The 17,014-nt window shown below is 42.3% G+C and overlaps 1 long non-coding RNA gene across 1 annotated transcript; it reads right to left on the bottom strand.

The window, feature by feature from the left end:
- Positions 1–703: 703 nt before the first annotated feature.
- Positions 704–16,985, bottom strand: LOC111859147 (uncharacterized). The gene is made up of 7 exons (XR_011992143.1): positions 16,737–16,985; positions 16,131–16,255; positions 12,600–12,696; positions 12,301–12,427; positions 7,717–9,041; positions 6,455–7,516; positions 704–4,419 (listed from the first exon to the last, which is right to left on the bottom strand). It is a non-coding gene; the product is annotated as an uncharacterized lncRNA (long non-coding RNA).
- Between the last annotated feature and the right edge of the window lie 29 nt (positions 16,986–17,014).

Genomic DNA, 17,014 nt, shown 5'->3' with positions numbered 1-17,014 from the left:
CAGGAAGACGACGGCTCCCCCTGCAGGACAGGGCCGCCTTCAGTCCTCCGTGACATCGTTTTGATGTCACAGCAGCGATATGATCACAGGGGCTCCAACACAGAGCCTACCTTTAACAGACACTCGACACAAGTATACAGAAAATATACTACGTATATACCATAATACATGTTATTATTGGGGTGACCAGATAATCCATGTCAGGGAGGAATCTTTGAGCTACTTTGGGTTTTACAAACTACTTTAAAACTGAAAGGCTCCTGTGCTTAGCTAATTAGTTCAGTTCTTCTTGTGCATTGACTGGTTTGTTTCCTTGATTGAAAGACTCATCCAGCTGTTTCACATTAACATTGGTGATTATTAGCATGATTTTAGGAGACTGACCAACCAGCACCCGGCACTTAGCTACATTCATCAAAACAATAACGACATTTTCTTTAACCAGCCAATACAGCCTTCGTAACACTAAAAAATCTGGCAAAACCCAATCCTCTCTGCAAAACTCCCTAGCTGAATCAAAACAATAAATACATACTATGAAATTCTATAACTCACTCAAAAGAGTAACACACCTCAGTCAACAGTAAACACATACTGTACAAGCAATCGGGGGAACATTCTCAGGCAAAAGACTCAATAACTGCAGTAAAATCTGTACACACAGAGGAACCAGTAAAGTGACACAAGAATGAGAAAACACATCTTCACTATAGGTCCAGTAGTTTTATTGGCCTTATACAGTACAGTGAAATACTACTGTGTGCATGCAAATACAAATATTGAAAAACCAAAAATACTGTAATGTAAAAAACAAACAAAACAAAAAAAAGCATGTAATTTGCGTTAATCTGCCTGATTCCTGAGCTCTCTGGGCCATGTTCACTGTTCACTGTTGGGTTCACTTTACTGTTCATTGACATCACAAAGTATATCTCCCCGGCAATGCAGTAGGGGAAAAATCTCTGAGCATGTCTGATCCAGCCCTGGCAGTCTGATGCTCAGATTGCCCTACGTGCCTCCATCATGGCATGTAAAAGTGACATTTCCTCATACAGATGGTGATCATACACCTTCTGTCGCCAGGCCAAAGGAATTCCCCAATTGGATTGTGGAATGGGGAATATGGAGGTAGAAATTCTATTGGCGTATTTGGATGAGCCCTAATCCAGTCCCTCACTATGGCTGTGTGACGGCATGGAACATTGTTCCATATCACTACATAATGTTGGACAGGGACCCTAGCAAGCTCTCTCCCTTCAGACATCAGCAGTAATCTGTGAAGCTCATCCAGAAATACAGTCTTGCAGCATTATATGGCCTAACTGTATGGGATGTATGATACAGGACCATTTTCTGATATAGCAGCACACATAGTTATATGTGCACCTCCCTGTCCTGGTCTGTGCCCAATGATATTCCTTCCACGCCTCCTGGTCTTGGCCAGACTGAAGCCAACTTCATCCACAAAAAAAAATGTAGGTGGTTCAGCACTGGACTCCAGTTACATGATCCTCTAAGATCACAACAGCCATCCAAAAGGGTAACACATGAAAGCATGTGAAATGGTACAGGTCCTGCATAGACTTACAGTAATCATATAGTGAATGCACAATTCTGGCTCATTACTTGTACATCTTGATATCTCAGCTCCTTTATGTGGTCTCTGTTCCTCTCCAATGGCATTCTATACATTTGTTTCATGCTTAAGCGGTTACATTTCAAGATCCTATCAACAGCTGATAAACTGACTGAATGGATGCCGTTGAATTTTGTGTGGTCTGTAATTACAGCAGACTGTATTTCCCGTAATCCAATTGTATTGTTCCTCTGCACAATCTGAACAATCTCTGCTTCCTGCTCTGCTGTGAAGATTTTACCTCGCCCACCAGGTACAGATCTTCTTTCAGTTCCATGAAGGCAAATACATAATGTAGGATTTACAGTATTTTTACTCTGCTACTGAAGATATCAACATGACTGCTGTGTGCACTGTAGCCTTCATATGCAAATACAGCAAGTGAATATTTTTGTACATATCGATTTTCCTGCCAGAATATTCGGATATTCGATGCCACACATGATCTTGAAATGTGTGGCTGCACCCTTAGGCCAGTCTCACGCATAGAGTCCACGATTAAGCACGTGGCTCTCATTTCATGACTGTCCTCGTCTGCCTCTTCCTCTCCCACATCCTCTTTGGCATTGTTCCATACGATCTAGTTCCATTTTGTGTTTACAATTTAACTCCGTGACCTTTTGTACTGTTTTCACCTTTTTACAGTTTTAGAGTTTGATTTGCTGGATGTGGTTAAACCATCGCAGGTTTGGCCCAATTCAGGGACTTGATGAGACACTCCAATATGATTTTGTTGTTACCAGATGATCACTGTGACTAGAGTTTTGCGAGAAGTCCTTCAAAAATGAAAAAAGATGTGTAAGAAATTTAAGGTGTTTGCTGTTGGGCAAGAATGATTGTTGTTTTGCTTATATGTATTTGGAATTAACAACATGCACTAATGATTTGGTTAACGTAGTTAAGCGCCTGAGGAAAACTAAGTTAAATCCAGGTCCTTTTACAGTTTTCCTAAATTGCTAAAATACATTTCCTGAAACCACTCATTCTTTTCTCAAAACAGGAAACACAAAACCCAGTTTTCAAGCTACATTCACAAATTCTTTGACCCGTCTTGCAAAATCAATCTACTCAAAACTATTTTATTTTTGCTCAAAACTAAACATTGATTTCAGATTTGTCATGCCCAGCTCCGTCCGATCCTCGTGTGTGCCACGCCCACCTCGTTACCTCGTGTTTATTCCCATTTGTCATCACTTGTTTCCTGTTCCTCTTGGCTTGTCCTGTGTATTTAGTCCGTGTCTGAGTTAGTCTTCCCAGATTAGTCATTGATGTTGTCTGCCGTGCCGTTCGTGTCCCGACGAATACACCCCTTTGCTACCCATATTCACGGCTCATCTCGCCTGCTTCCCCGCTCGCCCGCACGCTCATAACAAGATTACACATCAAGCCAGTCAGTACATAAAAACTACTAAGTCATTATACATCACAGCAAAAATTTTAAAACAATACCAACCAAAACTAAGGAGAAACATGTTAACTGTGAATATGATCTTTTGCACCTCGAGTTGAAAAATTGGAAACCAAATGACTAGAGTAAAAAAAATTGTTGCTTAGCAAAAATGTGTGTATACAATTATGCTTAAAGCGCATAAATATGTTAAAGACCCCATAAATATGTTGCGGCAAGAATCCTGTGTGATCCATTTGTACACTGATGTGAAAATCACCAGTGGCACTTGCACACTCATCCGGCACATATTTTATGTTCTAGCCACTCTTTGGTTTCTTTTCATGTCTAGAAACATGTGTGAAGAGTTTTGAGTGAGTTTTGAGTGATCGTGTTTAAATGAAGACTACTGTGTGCTGACTATGACTGAATTTTTGTGACCTGTGTTTTCTATTTTGCATCAAAGTTCACCACGGTGCAAAATGTATTTTGATGAATGTGTCTTTAAAAAGGTTTGCAAAAAAGTTTGAAAAGTATAAAATCGCTCACTGTCCTTTACGAGATTCAATATGAAGCTGGAAAAGTGAGAACAAAAACTAACTTGACTGTGGAGATTAAACCGGTCGTTTAGCCACAGAAAACAGGCAGGGAAGATCTACCCCGGATGAAAATGTGCTATTGTGTGGTCACCATGGCCAGGAACCAAACTTGACAGAATTGAAATGTAAAAATATGGCAAGAATAACATTAGAATTTTTAAAATATGCGTAGAGGAAAACATCCTGTGTTTATGTCTGGGCTCAATTGATTCTCCCTGTTCCATCGCACCTCTGGGAGTTTTGCTGAATAGCTTCACTCCATATCCTTTGAAGCCTGGGTGATTGGATGGCTGGGGGGGGGGGTTCTCTTCCATAGAACAAGCTGGTTTCCGAAAACAAAGTCCTGCCTTTTGAATCATGTTTCACAAGCTTGAAGTCTGTCAGCAGAATTTATTTCACTTTCGAGGAATTCAGACACTTACAAATAACATGGTACTGGGCACCAACACGGCGTCAGCATTCAGAGAAAAGATCATATCTGAGTTTCTAACAGAAAAATGCGTGGAAATACTGTGGTGTGGTGCCACCCTGATAAGTCAATTTCCGGGTGCATCTGATGACACACAGTGGCTTCTTTACTGGTCAACTGTGTCAGCTTACTTGGCCACACAGCCCATGGTTGTAATCCATGAAATTTGAGTTAAGTAAAACAAAGGCCACAGTAACCTTTTCGAGTCTGAGTCATGCAAGCTTCACTCTCTCCACAGAAAGAAGAAGTGTCGATATTCTTAGACGGGCTTTTCTCGCCTATCTTCTGCATGATCCATCTCTCCATCAGGCAGCCGTTCTGCAGCTTCCTGTGAGAAGGTCACAGCCAGTTACCTTCTGCTCTTGCGATCAACAGAAATGCACCACTGAGGCTGGTCTTATTAGTATTTAATACAATTTGCACAGTTTATTTTAATACATGCACACATTCCAATTGATCAGCTGTCATCCTATGAAATGAGGATATTTCACTAGGTTAATTTAAGCTACTCAAACAGCATCTGACCGTATTGTCCCATGCTCAAAAAAAGCTTGACACACAGCCAAACCGAACTTTGCAGATGGATGTTCATGCCGCAAACAGTGGGATGGCATCTACACCTGGCAGCACAAACAGAACTCGGCAAAACACACGTACTACATACACTGAGACTGAGCACCTGCCTGCACTAATACTTTTTTGTTTAATAATGCAAAAATTCTCCTAAAGATCTTTTTTTTCCCCAGAAACAGACAAAAATTTCACCACTCTGTGACAACTAATCTTTCTGTGAACGCACTACCGCAGACACGCGTAAATGTAAAAATTTTGTTACGCCTACATCGGTGAGCTCCAATTAGCTATTCTTCATGGGACTAAAGAATGTTTCTCCTGTTTTCATGGAAGCAAGCCAGTTGTGAACATGGAGGATGTACAGGACTTTTGCCAACTGGCTTATGTTCTTTCGCTTACATTATGCTGCTTATAAGCAAAGAAAATGAAAAACTACCGACCGTTGCTTACTGCAAAGAAAGCTACAGTATGAATCTAAAGTACTATGGAACTATATTTTTATGCACCTTCAAGGAAAGTCTGATTGAAGGCCACTTTAAGGCCTGACACCACACATTTTTCAAGATCCCCCAGCATTTAAGAGTGTTTTGAGGGGTGGTTCTGGAGGGGGCCCCCCATGACAACATGCATGCCCGCCCCTCAGCCCCCCTAAATATGTATGGTACTTGGATCTGAAATGAGTGTATTATTATTATTATTATTATTTACATTTATATATGTAGGCTAAAATTTTGTGCGCTGGTATGAGGCGAAACACAAACATAAGCACATTTCACATCTTTGGTGAGAAGCATTTTGGTCACTGACCCACAAACTCATACATAATCAATTACAGGGTTTTCCTCCATGTTGCATGTCTCAACTTGTTTATTGATGGAAGAGCCACATTCAACCCTAACCCTAACCCTAACCCTAACCCTAACCATTCCGAACAAAGTGCTAGAGCTCCATGTAGGAGGTGGACATGTGCTCATGAAGAAACATATCAACTCTGGACTTGGTGTTCATAGTTTTAACTCCATAAATTATCAATTAACAGTCCAAGTACCTTTTTTTGTTTTGTTTTTAAGAACTGGTGTTATTGACAGTTACTGCCCCTACCTTTAGGACTATAGTAGCCCCAAGGCCAACTCCCACCTGGTGGAAATCGACCCACAGCTTTTGGTCTTTGACATCAAGCCTCACAAGTTTAACCAAAGAAACATCCATTGCATTCCGCTTAATGAAACGTCTCAGAAGATCCTGGAAAAACAAAATATGTCAAAACTGAAAGATTTACTGTCAGCATGATGGCCTAGTAGCAATTACACTTTATATGTGTGTATTAAGACGAACTCGCAGGTGACCACGTAATTGGCCACGTCGCCCACGTAGCATAGAATTAGAAAAAAATGTTCATTGTCCTCCTGTTACTGTAATGATTGGGGAAGCTGTTATTGTTTGGTTCCATTCCTCACGGTGTGGTGGAGCACCCCCAACCCGACCTAGCAGACATACATATGAGGGGATTGAGGTATGGATTTCTGATTGTGTGGTAAAATAACCAGAGATTCAAACATGTCATCCATGATTCACCCATAATATTATTGTGCCAAGGTCGAACTGCAGAAACATGTTTTTCACTGATTACTTATATAGCTTGTTTCTCGCAAAAAGAGTTAGGACACGAACAAAGAACAAAGAGCGCATTGTCTGAGGGGGGGGGGGGGGGGGGTGAGCCTGGTCATGTGTACCACTCCCAATTTGGTATAAAAGAAGGAGGGGGGGGGGAGGGAAATCTCAGCACTTACCGGAGCTCAGCCGTGGGATAGAGTGTGCATTGCCCGGCACTTTCTCGGAACTCACGTGTTGGGTGATGATGACACGTCCGAGTGTGAAGGCGGGTGATGATGGCACGTCCGAGTGTGAAGGCGGGTGATGATGACACGTCCGAGTGTGAAGGCGGGTGATGATGGCACGTCCGAGTGTGAAGGCGGGTGATGATGGCACGTCCGAGTGTGAAGGCGGGTGATGATGGCACGTCCGAGTGTGAAGGCGGGTGATGATGTACATACCCTGATCAGATTCTCCAGATCCTTGCAGAGGAAAGGGATCATGTGGACATCCGTCTGGTACTTCACCAAAAATGGCTGGAAATTTGTTGCAATAGCCGAAAAAAACCCTGAACTTTGCCAGAATGAGTGGATCACGTTGGGCTTCTGCCATTGTGTCAAATAAGGATGATCTTGGGTTTGGGAGTCTCTTCTTTTTCACCTCATCCACATACATCATGACAGCTCACCAAAGTTCAATTGCTCTTTCAATTGCAGGCAAATTTTCAAGCCACATATGTCCACAAAACAGCAATGGAAATTTTGTACACTTCGTCACCTTGCTGAAGTCCTCCCTTCTGGTGGGTGCATAATGAAAAAGAAAATGCAAGGCTCCCAGCACCTTGTCCACCTCCCAGGCTGCAAATCACAGCTTCCAACTATTGCTCCATCAAACTGTTCTCCATGCTCTAGATGGAGGAGTGCACCAAATTTCCAATTTACATTTGGGCCATCCATTGACAAGAACAACATATTTCTCAAGTTGAGTTCTTTCGTACTCTCCTAAAAACAAGAGTATAGATGACCATTTGTAATCCAATAAATGCACACCACAGAACGTACTTCTGGATGGGTAATGAAGTCTTCTTTGAGGATTCATAGCATTTGTGTTTCTCTGACGCTCGATGTGTCTTGAATGCGCCCTTAGCAGCGCCCAGGGAGCTGGTGGTTAAGGGCCTTGCTCAAGGACCCACAGATGTGCTGAGGCTGGGTTTGAACCGGCGATCTTCTGATTACAGCCACCTGCTGCCCCATAAATATCTGGAAGAAAAATACGCAGAAGGTTTTTGCTCACTTCTAGATACAAAGCTTGGAGTATGCTAAAGAGAGCGTGAACAAACCAGATGAAGTCTGGAACAAGGTTATGTGGTCTGATGTGACCAAAGAATTATTTGGTCATAATGCACACAGGTACGAGTGGTAGAGAAAAATCTCTATGAGGAGAGGAACACCATTCTCACGGTCAAACGTGGTGGAGGCTCGCTGATGTTTTGGGGGTGTGTCTCTGCATCAGGCACTGCAGCTATGCATAAAGCGGAAGCAAAAATTAATGCAGGCCAAAATCAACAGGATTTTAAGGCAAAGCCTCCAACCATCAGTCAAAAAGCTAAAAATAAAGAGGCAGTGGATCCTACAACAATACAATGACCCAAACCACAAAGCAAAAGCAACTCAGGAATGGTTTAAAAAGAGGAAGGTGAAACTTTGACCATGGCCTTCCCAGTCTCCAGACTAGAATATAATAGAAAACGTGGATAGATTTGAAGAAGGCCGTACGTGGAAGACAGCCAAGCAATCTGGTGCACTTGGAACAAATATGCCAGGAAGAAAGGGTTAAAATTACACCTGAGGAGATACAAGAGCACATCAGAGGTTACCAAAATAGGTTGGAGGAGGTTATAAAGGCAAAGGGAGGGCTTATGCTCATCAAATCCATGTACCTGTTTTGAGGGAACTGTGTAAGTAGCCAGCAGACTAAGTGCAACATGGAATCAGAGTATGTGCAAAAGTAAGTGAAGTTAAGTAAAGTTAATCAGATATCATAAAGGTCAGTAATTGCAGTAATAGACTCAGGTGAAACACATGTGGGTGCTCAAGTAATCAATTAAGCAGACCAATCAAATGAGACATTGTTAGGAAAGATTTGGAGCAGCACTGATTAAAAGAGAGAGGAAACCAAACCACTGTCGTGCCAAAAGGCATAAAGCACACAGATCAACAACGCCGAGAGGAAAGGAGATATCTGAGGACATCAGGAAGAAGGTGGTGACAGCCAATCAGTCCGGGGAAAGCTACAAGACTTCAGGTTCCAGCTCCATCCATCCACTGTAAGACAAATCATTTACAAATGGAGGGCATCCAGTGTCACACTCAGCGTCACACTCAGCGTCACCACAACTCTGCCCAGAAGTGGACTGCCATCAAAACCTTCACCAAGAAGCACCAAAAAAATAATAATTCAGCTAAAGGTCAACCCAAACATCATCTCCAGAAAGTTGCAGACCTCTCTGGCAGCATCTGGGATAAATGTACATGCGTCTATAATCAGGCGAAAAATAAATAGACTTGTCATTCATGGGAGAGTTGCTAGGATGAAGCCACTGCTCTCAAGAAAGAGCTAAAGTTGCCCATTTAAACCATGCCATGATTTGGCCACAATCACAGGCGCCATGTTTGGAGAAAAGTCAACACTGCATATCAAGAAAAGAACCTCCTTCCAACAGTGAAGCATGGTGGTGGAAATGTGAAGGTCTGGGCTTGCTGTTCTGCCTTCGGACCTGTACAACTCCATAAATAAATAAATGTTAATTTATTTTTAGAAAACAATGACCATGCTTGGAGGGTTCACAAACTTTCAAGCAGCACTGTATACTCTTTCACCATTTTTGTGACTGTTGATGTTGAAGGAACATTTGTAAAAACTGACCGTGCATCAAATAATGTGTCGATGAAAATTCTTTTTTGTTTTACTCCTTTTGTCATTTTAAAACAAGGGGATGCAAACTTTTGCATTCAACTGTAGTATGGTTATTTTTTTTCCAAACATATTTTATTAGGGGTTAATAGAGTACAGTATATGCCTCCTGTCTTAAAGTTTATGTTAAGCGCCTGAAAAGATCAAAGCATTTCCACTGCACAACTAAAAGGATTAGACTTTGAGGATGCCACTCCCATAACAACAGTCATCTAGTAAACCACACATTAAATTAAGATCTTACGCACACAATGTGTAATATTACCAGAAAGCCTCCTTTGTCACAACAAAAACACTGCGGACTGCAGTGCGCTCCTTCCTGCCCACGTGTGGTTTTGGCTGGAAGCCCACATAATACTCAATATCCAGAGGTTGAATGAGGAGAAAGCTAGCACGTCTGTTCATTTCAGCGAGGACTGCACACAAAATTAAAATCTTTCCCACGGATTATTCTGGAACCTCTGAACAGGCTATCCCTGGAACATGCAGTGCTCATTTCTCCATCCCATGGGATGGGACCAATAACAGATTAATCTGACACCCCCACACTCTAACAAGTCATTACCATAGAAACAGTCAAAACAGTCAATGGACTGAGAGGTCAACGAGGCTCAGAGATGGAGAATATCCAGAAGGTAGTAGTTAATAATTAGAGTCTGACTGAGTAGAGGACAACATGACTAGAGGGGAGACAGGATAGTGGGAAAGAAATTAAAGGATTGTGGCCAAGGAGGAGAAGGGAAGAGACATGCCAGTCTAGGCATTTGTTGTGGTGTTCTTACCATTTTCTATACAAAGGCATTTTAGTTGGGGGTGTCCCACCTTATCCAAAGAAAAAACCTCTATTTGTGGCAGCCTGCGTTGACTGCTGGATTCTCAAATTTCCATATCAACCATGAAGTTCTCACCAAGTTAGAGACAAATTAAGCACAGGATAGGCCAAAACAGCCTGCAACTAGGGACTTAAAGCAAGTGTTCATATATTCGATTAATCTTAAGTGCATGAAGTTAATTTAGAAGGCTCTTCTGCCCACTCTGAAAGACTTCCCAGATAAATATATTTCTCACAAACAGGAAATTCAAGTGACTCATCGTGACACTGAAATTCCCATTGATTCGATGTGCCAAGAGATGTGTGTGTGTGTGTGTGTGTGTGTGTGTATGTGTGGGTGGCGGGGGGAGGGGTTCACAGCAAATTGGTTAATCCCAGGAATGATGGAGCCTCAGACTGAAGGCATCTGAAAGAGGATGTCACCCAACATGCCTGCATTTCGACTGTAGAAGGAATCCAGGAAGCATTCAGGGATCATCACAAACCAGAAGTCAAAGTTCAGAGATCCCCAGATGCATTCAAACATTTACATTTTACTGTAACACCGTAGGTACAGCCTTCAATCTGCCACCTTGCACAGGCCGGCATGGAGAACTGACTCACTGATGGACTTTGGCTTTGATCTTGGCCACAGTTTACACCTTGCTTTTAGCAAGCAAGCCCACTCTTTCTTTTTTCTATAATGTTAGCTTGCCTGGGGGGGCTGGGTTTCACACTCCGCCTAAAGCAGCATTAGCCGCTGACTGACCCCGGCCCCTGGCCTGGGCGGCTGTCACAGAAGGCTGTGGTTGTGCCTTCAGAATGTGAGACATCTTTCTACACGTCTGTGTGCAGCAAGCCATCCAACTGATACTGGGGTCTAACGAGGAAGAAAACAGACTGTGTCCAAGATGGACTTGGCTGCACAAAGCTTAGGATGCACTTACGTCAAATAAACTGCCTCAGTGGTCTGCAGTATGGTCCACACCGTCACCGTTTCTGACCCTGGCTCTGTGTGCAAGCAGGCTGTGTGTGTGTATATATATATATATATATATATATATATGCCAGATGCACCAGCTTTTTGCCTTAGTTCACATGCATCATTTTGGTCAAACTAGCCCACTGGCTCCATGACCTACAGAGTGTGTTTATGCGCCTTGCCACAGACTGCCAGAGTCCTTCTATCATGTATCCTGTGCTTCACACAAAAGGGTCCAAGTTCATTATGGTCCTGCACCAGATAAGCTCAGAAGCATTGGAGATAGGGGGGACAGGGGAGACGCCCCCCCATACCAGTAGATGCCCCCTTCCTTTCAAATGAACAAACAAAATTAAGTATATCTTATTACACATTTTTCTTGATTTATGCAAGTAATAAAATCCTGCAACTATGACGCTTTGTCTTCTTGTCATCTCCCCCCTGCTCCCCGGCTGTGTCTCAAATTTTATGATTTGGACAGTATGACTCGGCACTTAGCCATTTGTCATCATGGCATAATTTGACTCTCCCTGCCGGCCCCTGGAGGATGGGCTCCCCCTTTGAGTCTGGTCCCTCCCAAGGTTTCTTCCTTCTGGGGAGTTTTTCCTTGCCACTGTCGCCTATGGCTTACTCACTGGGGGCTTTGGGTGGGGATGCTGTAAAGCGCTTTGGGACAATGTAATGTTGTGATAATGCACTATAAAAAATTAATTTCTTGTTGTTGTCAAAAAATTCTAATTATGATTAGATTTTATGTCAAACCTTCATGCGAGGAGCTTCCTTCCTGCAGAATCCCTGCATCCCTCACATCTCCCGAAATTCCACACACATTAAATCATAGACAGATCTCCCATTAAGAAGAGAAACGTCCCCTCTGTGTGGCCAAGAACATAAGTGTTACAATAATGGGTGGATGGATATCAAAAACACACAATGTGACTATTGTATGTGTACTCATTATGATGTCACAATATACATCCTCCTGCTCACCACTGGGGCAAATTTAGTCACTTTTCCACCACCACCAAGAACCGAGCCCTTATTTATATGCCTATGTCTATTTGTTCATTAATTAATAGCACATTTTCTTATTCTACATCTTATTTATCCTTATTTCATGTGTTGTTTTATGTACTTTTGTCTTGGATGGTATCATTTTTAAACTCACGCCACCACCAAAATGAATTCACTCTATTTTTTGTACATGGTGAATAAAAGGATTCAGATTCGGCAATGATAAGGTGTTTCCAGGAGGTATAGCGTGGGATCATTCTCACCAGAGCTGCTGGCGGAAAACGAGGTCAGCTTACTTCATTCTCCTCCATTTTCTGTGCATCTTTTTCCAATGTCTGGAAATTCTGCTGTGCATATTCCAAACTTCCTAGACACCCAGGCAAGATTTTCCTATGAGTAACGATGGAGTAACAAAACATAACTAAGCCTTTGGTGTTTGCAGTAGAGCTTTCACATGCAAGATCTAGTTGTTACATTCTGCCTTTATTAACCCCAGTCGCTGATTTTTGGGAACTCAGCATTATTTTATGACAGTAAGCCCAGTTTCAGCCTACTGGCACACCTAGTGGATCCACTGCTCCTCCTCGATCTGCAGCCGCACGGCAAACTGCATGTCGCCCAGGACTGGCAGGTTCCTCTCCACACTGGAGGTGCCCGACCTACCAGACGAACCAGGTGATGCACCAGAAGGCAAACAAATGAATCGAAAAACACCATGCAGTTTTCAAGGTGACTAAGTTGCAGAGATAAATAGTTTTACCGCTGTGACAATGTTCTACAAATTAATGCATTCATTAGGTTTAAATTCATTAACTTGTCAAAGGACTGGTGATATTCTAGGCATTTAATTATTACTGTGATGCTAGGAAACATATTCTATGCAATACAGGACCAAGATCCTTCAGTTTGAGGCTGTCAGACAATGCTCTGTCCTCAAGAGCTGAAAAAGGCTGACACTGAAAAAGAATAATGACTGTGAGACAAAACAGATACACAATATATTGCATATTTATTTAATGGACATCTCTGACTATAAAGGTCACTGCAAAGAGAACACACACTACAAAGAACGATGCAAGACTTGCAAGCACTGTTGTGTTGCTACACATTTTAGAAGATAAAATGCAACTGTCAAAAACAGAAAAAAAGTACTGTAGTCTGCTAGTTTAGGATAAACAGTCTCCCACATCACAACACAGATAGAGAGAGAAGCAGAGTGTGAGAGGGCCTGGGATCACAGCCAACGGGAAAAGGAAACCAGAGCAGACAGAGAGAGTAGAGAAAAGGCATGATAGAGGGAATCTGAGAGGAGAGAAAGAAGACTGTGCACCGTGCCAGCTGCATTTCTACACCTGTACAATGAAACATACAATTTAATTCTCATAAAAAGTGGTGCTACATAAAATGTAACTATCAAACAAGATAACAAGTAATGTCCCGGAATTCTGACGAGTTGAGCTACCTATGGAGATGTACTATCGAGCCTTTCTGCGCATGTGCAGCTCCACCGTTTTGGGGTTAGGGTTAGGTTTTAAGGGTTTGGGTTAGGGTAAGGCAGGGGTACCCAATCTTATCCGCAAAGGGCCGGTGTGTATGCGGGTTTTCACTGCAACTCCCTAATTGGATTACTAATTAGAGGACTGATTGGCTGAAAGAGTCCTCACACCTGGGTTTGAACAGCTGACCTACAAGTTATCCCAAAAACCTGCATACACACCGGCCCTTTGCGGATAAAATTGGGTACCCCTGGGGTAAGGGTTTTAGGGGCTTTTTGGGTGTTAGGGTTAATGCTATCCAGGGGCGCTGCTAAGGATTTTGGGCCCCATGAAAAGAATCTTGACAGGGCCCCCAACACAGCTGAGAATTTTTTCTCTGGGCCCCCTCTCAGTCATGGGCCCCGAGAATCGTTATCGTATACCCCCCCTTTACAGCGCCCCTGATGCTATCGATTAGCACTAAGGTAGCCTACCTCGACAGAACACCGGCTGTTCCGATCCTACTGTGTGCCACGCCCCCTCCTCTACCTCGTGTGGAACCCCCGTCTTATCAGCTGTTTCTAGTTATGTTCATTGCCGTTGTGCATTTCAGTAAGTTTCTGTGAGTGATTCCTTCCTGTTGTTCCGTGCTTGAGTGTGTCTTACCTTGAATAAACCCTACGTTCATCCGGCTCCCCGGACTCCTGTCCTTCTGATACCCGTTATCGCCTCCAGTGTTAACATTTTTGTCAACGAAATTAACTTGAATGCAGTCTGACGAAGGTTTTTTGCGTGACAACTAAACTAAAACGTGACTTAAATATGCGTTTAATGATAATGATTAAATGCAAAGTATTATTCGTTTGACGAAAATAAATAAAATTTAAAACGACGAATTTTGTCCCCTTTGAAAGATAATCTAGTTCTATTAAAACACTGATGCATGGCTTCCTGTGCTACCACAGATACTGAACCTGCAGAACACCAAATTTGTGATACAAATCTCTTCGCATGCAAACAAGTATCTGAATCATTTTCTCAACCAGCAATCATACTGTAGTATCTGTTAACTCCAGCTATGATGCCAATGCGAAAATGCAGTTTAAGTAAAAGCGCTTTTATTAACAATCCTGAAAACAACTACATCATGCACCCAACGAGCACTGAAGTGATTACGCGGAAGAAACGCAGGGTTGTCAGACGCTGAACTCTAAGATACACACACGGTGGGAGATTTACGGACGTTAATTACAGATGAGGATCGGACAGGGTACACGCAAGACACAGGCAAACACACGCGTAACAATAAGGAATATAACAACATATATTAACAACAACAACAACAACAACAATACAAAGGCTATTTAAAACTTGCACGCGGGGCATGCTGGGACGTGTGTAAATCGACCAGACGGCGCTTGGCTCACCGACGCCACAAATTATGCCATGACGCCACAATACGTTTGTGTATACTAGGTACGAAGGGGGAACGTTACCTTTAAGCTAGAAAATATGGTTCCCCCGCTAAAACAGACACACAACAAGTCTGGACCTCAATACTGTTAATAATAGTTTAGGCACATGTTATGTACCTGAATGACTTTCAGCCATCTCACGTGCCCAAATATAAGTGGAAACATTATTTCCTGAAATCCAGGATATTTAGTTCCCCCGCTAAAACAGACATGCACCAACTCTGGACCCCAGTATTGATAACAATAGGCAAAATACATGTAATCGTAGCTAAGAATAACCTTCGGTCGCCCTTCATTCTTTCATAATCAGTAAGCTGGGGGGAACGGATTTCCTCATGCAGTGACCGGGAAAATCCGTTTCCCCTGCTTCAATCTGAAAGACAGTGTTTGTAAAACACGTTACTAAAACTAAACTAAAAGAATACTTATTGTGATAACATTACGTCGTTTTTTATTCTGCGAAACCGAAAGATCGATCCGGTAGCCAAATTTAATAATGAATTATATAAATAAATATAAATATAAATATATAAATATATAAATAAAATCATAAATTGATTGTCGGTCAGGTAAAATCAATTGATCATCATTATTAATTGTATTTATTGGGTACGCCCAGTCACTGGGCACTCTTCTCGGGATGCGTCCATTTTCTTCATTGATCACCATAAATTAAGCCTAATTGCGGTTAAGCTATAGTCGTAGGTTCCTTAGGCTTTTTTCCCCTTTCTTTGGCAGTTAAGGTCTTTTGTGCAACCGTTAAGGGAACTTTAAGAAATTCCTTAAGCATGAGACCAAGATAGGGAGAAAATACTTAAGGGTGTTTTATGCAACCGACTTTATTTTAAGGAAGCCTTATCTCCGACTTTAAAGAAAATCCTCAGGTGCTTTGTGCAACCGGCCCCAGATTAAAATAATATATAGCGGTTTCTTTTTTTCCCCCAGAGCTGTACATTCCACAAAGGCTCCTGCCTGCAGGGTAGGGGACCTTGTGAAATCACACCTTCCTGTACTTGTGGTAGGTGTGACAGGTGCATCTCCAGTTCTGCCCTGGCTCACTCAATACCTGTGCTCAGATAATACTCGGATACAGATAGGCAACCCCTATAGGGAGATACTGGTATTGTAAATGTCGATACTTACTGGTGACATACTGCCTCAAATCTCCAGGGCTGATAGTGTAAATCTTGGCTGTTCTCTGTGTGTCTGGAATTTCTCCCTGTGTTGATTCCTGCACTCCAGCCATGCAGTTACGGTCACTGACATCTCTAAATTGACAGCAATTCAATGCAGTAAAAATTCTCAGACAGTCAAAGAAAATGTTTTAAGCTATTTATCTGGGTAGTAAATGTACTGCGGCGCCGGGCGGACCGAGACGTCGTCATGACTACGGTAAACAAACGAGGAGGCGCGGAATTCCACGAAATTAATTTGTAGTGTAGCTATTGTAAGGATCGTACTCAAGTAATAATACAGCAAGAAGGCTCATGCAAGAAGGCTCACATATGGTATAGGATAATTGTACAAAGGGTATATGGACACGTCAGGATCACACGTCAGGATCACACGTACAACGCTGGTAAGGGAACACGCAACATTAAGGAACTATAATACAAGTATTAACACTAACAACAGTTACTTACCCCTGGGGATATTTACAAACATATTCAAGTCCCGCCTGCGATACAGTATATTAGTTAAGAAAATAGCAATGTAAAATTAGAACATGAAAAGTTCCCGGTAGCCTACCTTGTCAGCTGATTAAATGAACACCGCTCTGGTTCCCAAATCTCTCCTCCAGGGCCATCCCAGCCATTCCATATATTCGTTAAAGTTCACCACCAGCTAAATTAATTAATTAACTAAATTGGCTAAATTATTCGATGAGGTAGGGGGTGAATTCAGGTATTGTGGGACATCACGTAATGTGGAACAGTTAAGCTATGACAAGTTTATTTCCCGGCTAAAGTAGATCCAACCAGAATAGTTGTTATCGGGAGCTGGTATAGAAAGCACATGATCCGAAA

This window comes from Paramormyrops kingsleyae, chromosome 6 (genome assembly GCF_048594095.1).
Source record: "Paramormyrops kingsleyae isolate MSU_618 chromosome 6, PKINGS_0.4, whole genome shotgun sequence".
Taxonomy (NCBI): Eukaryota; Metazoa; Chordata; class Actinopteri; order Osteoglossiformes; family Mormyridae; genus Paramormyrops; species Paramormyrops kingsleyae.
This window is presented reverse-complemented; position numbering and strand designations above follow the sequence as displayed.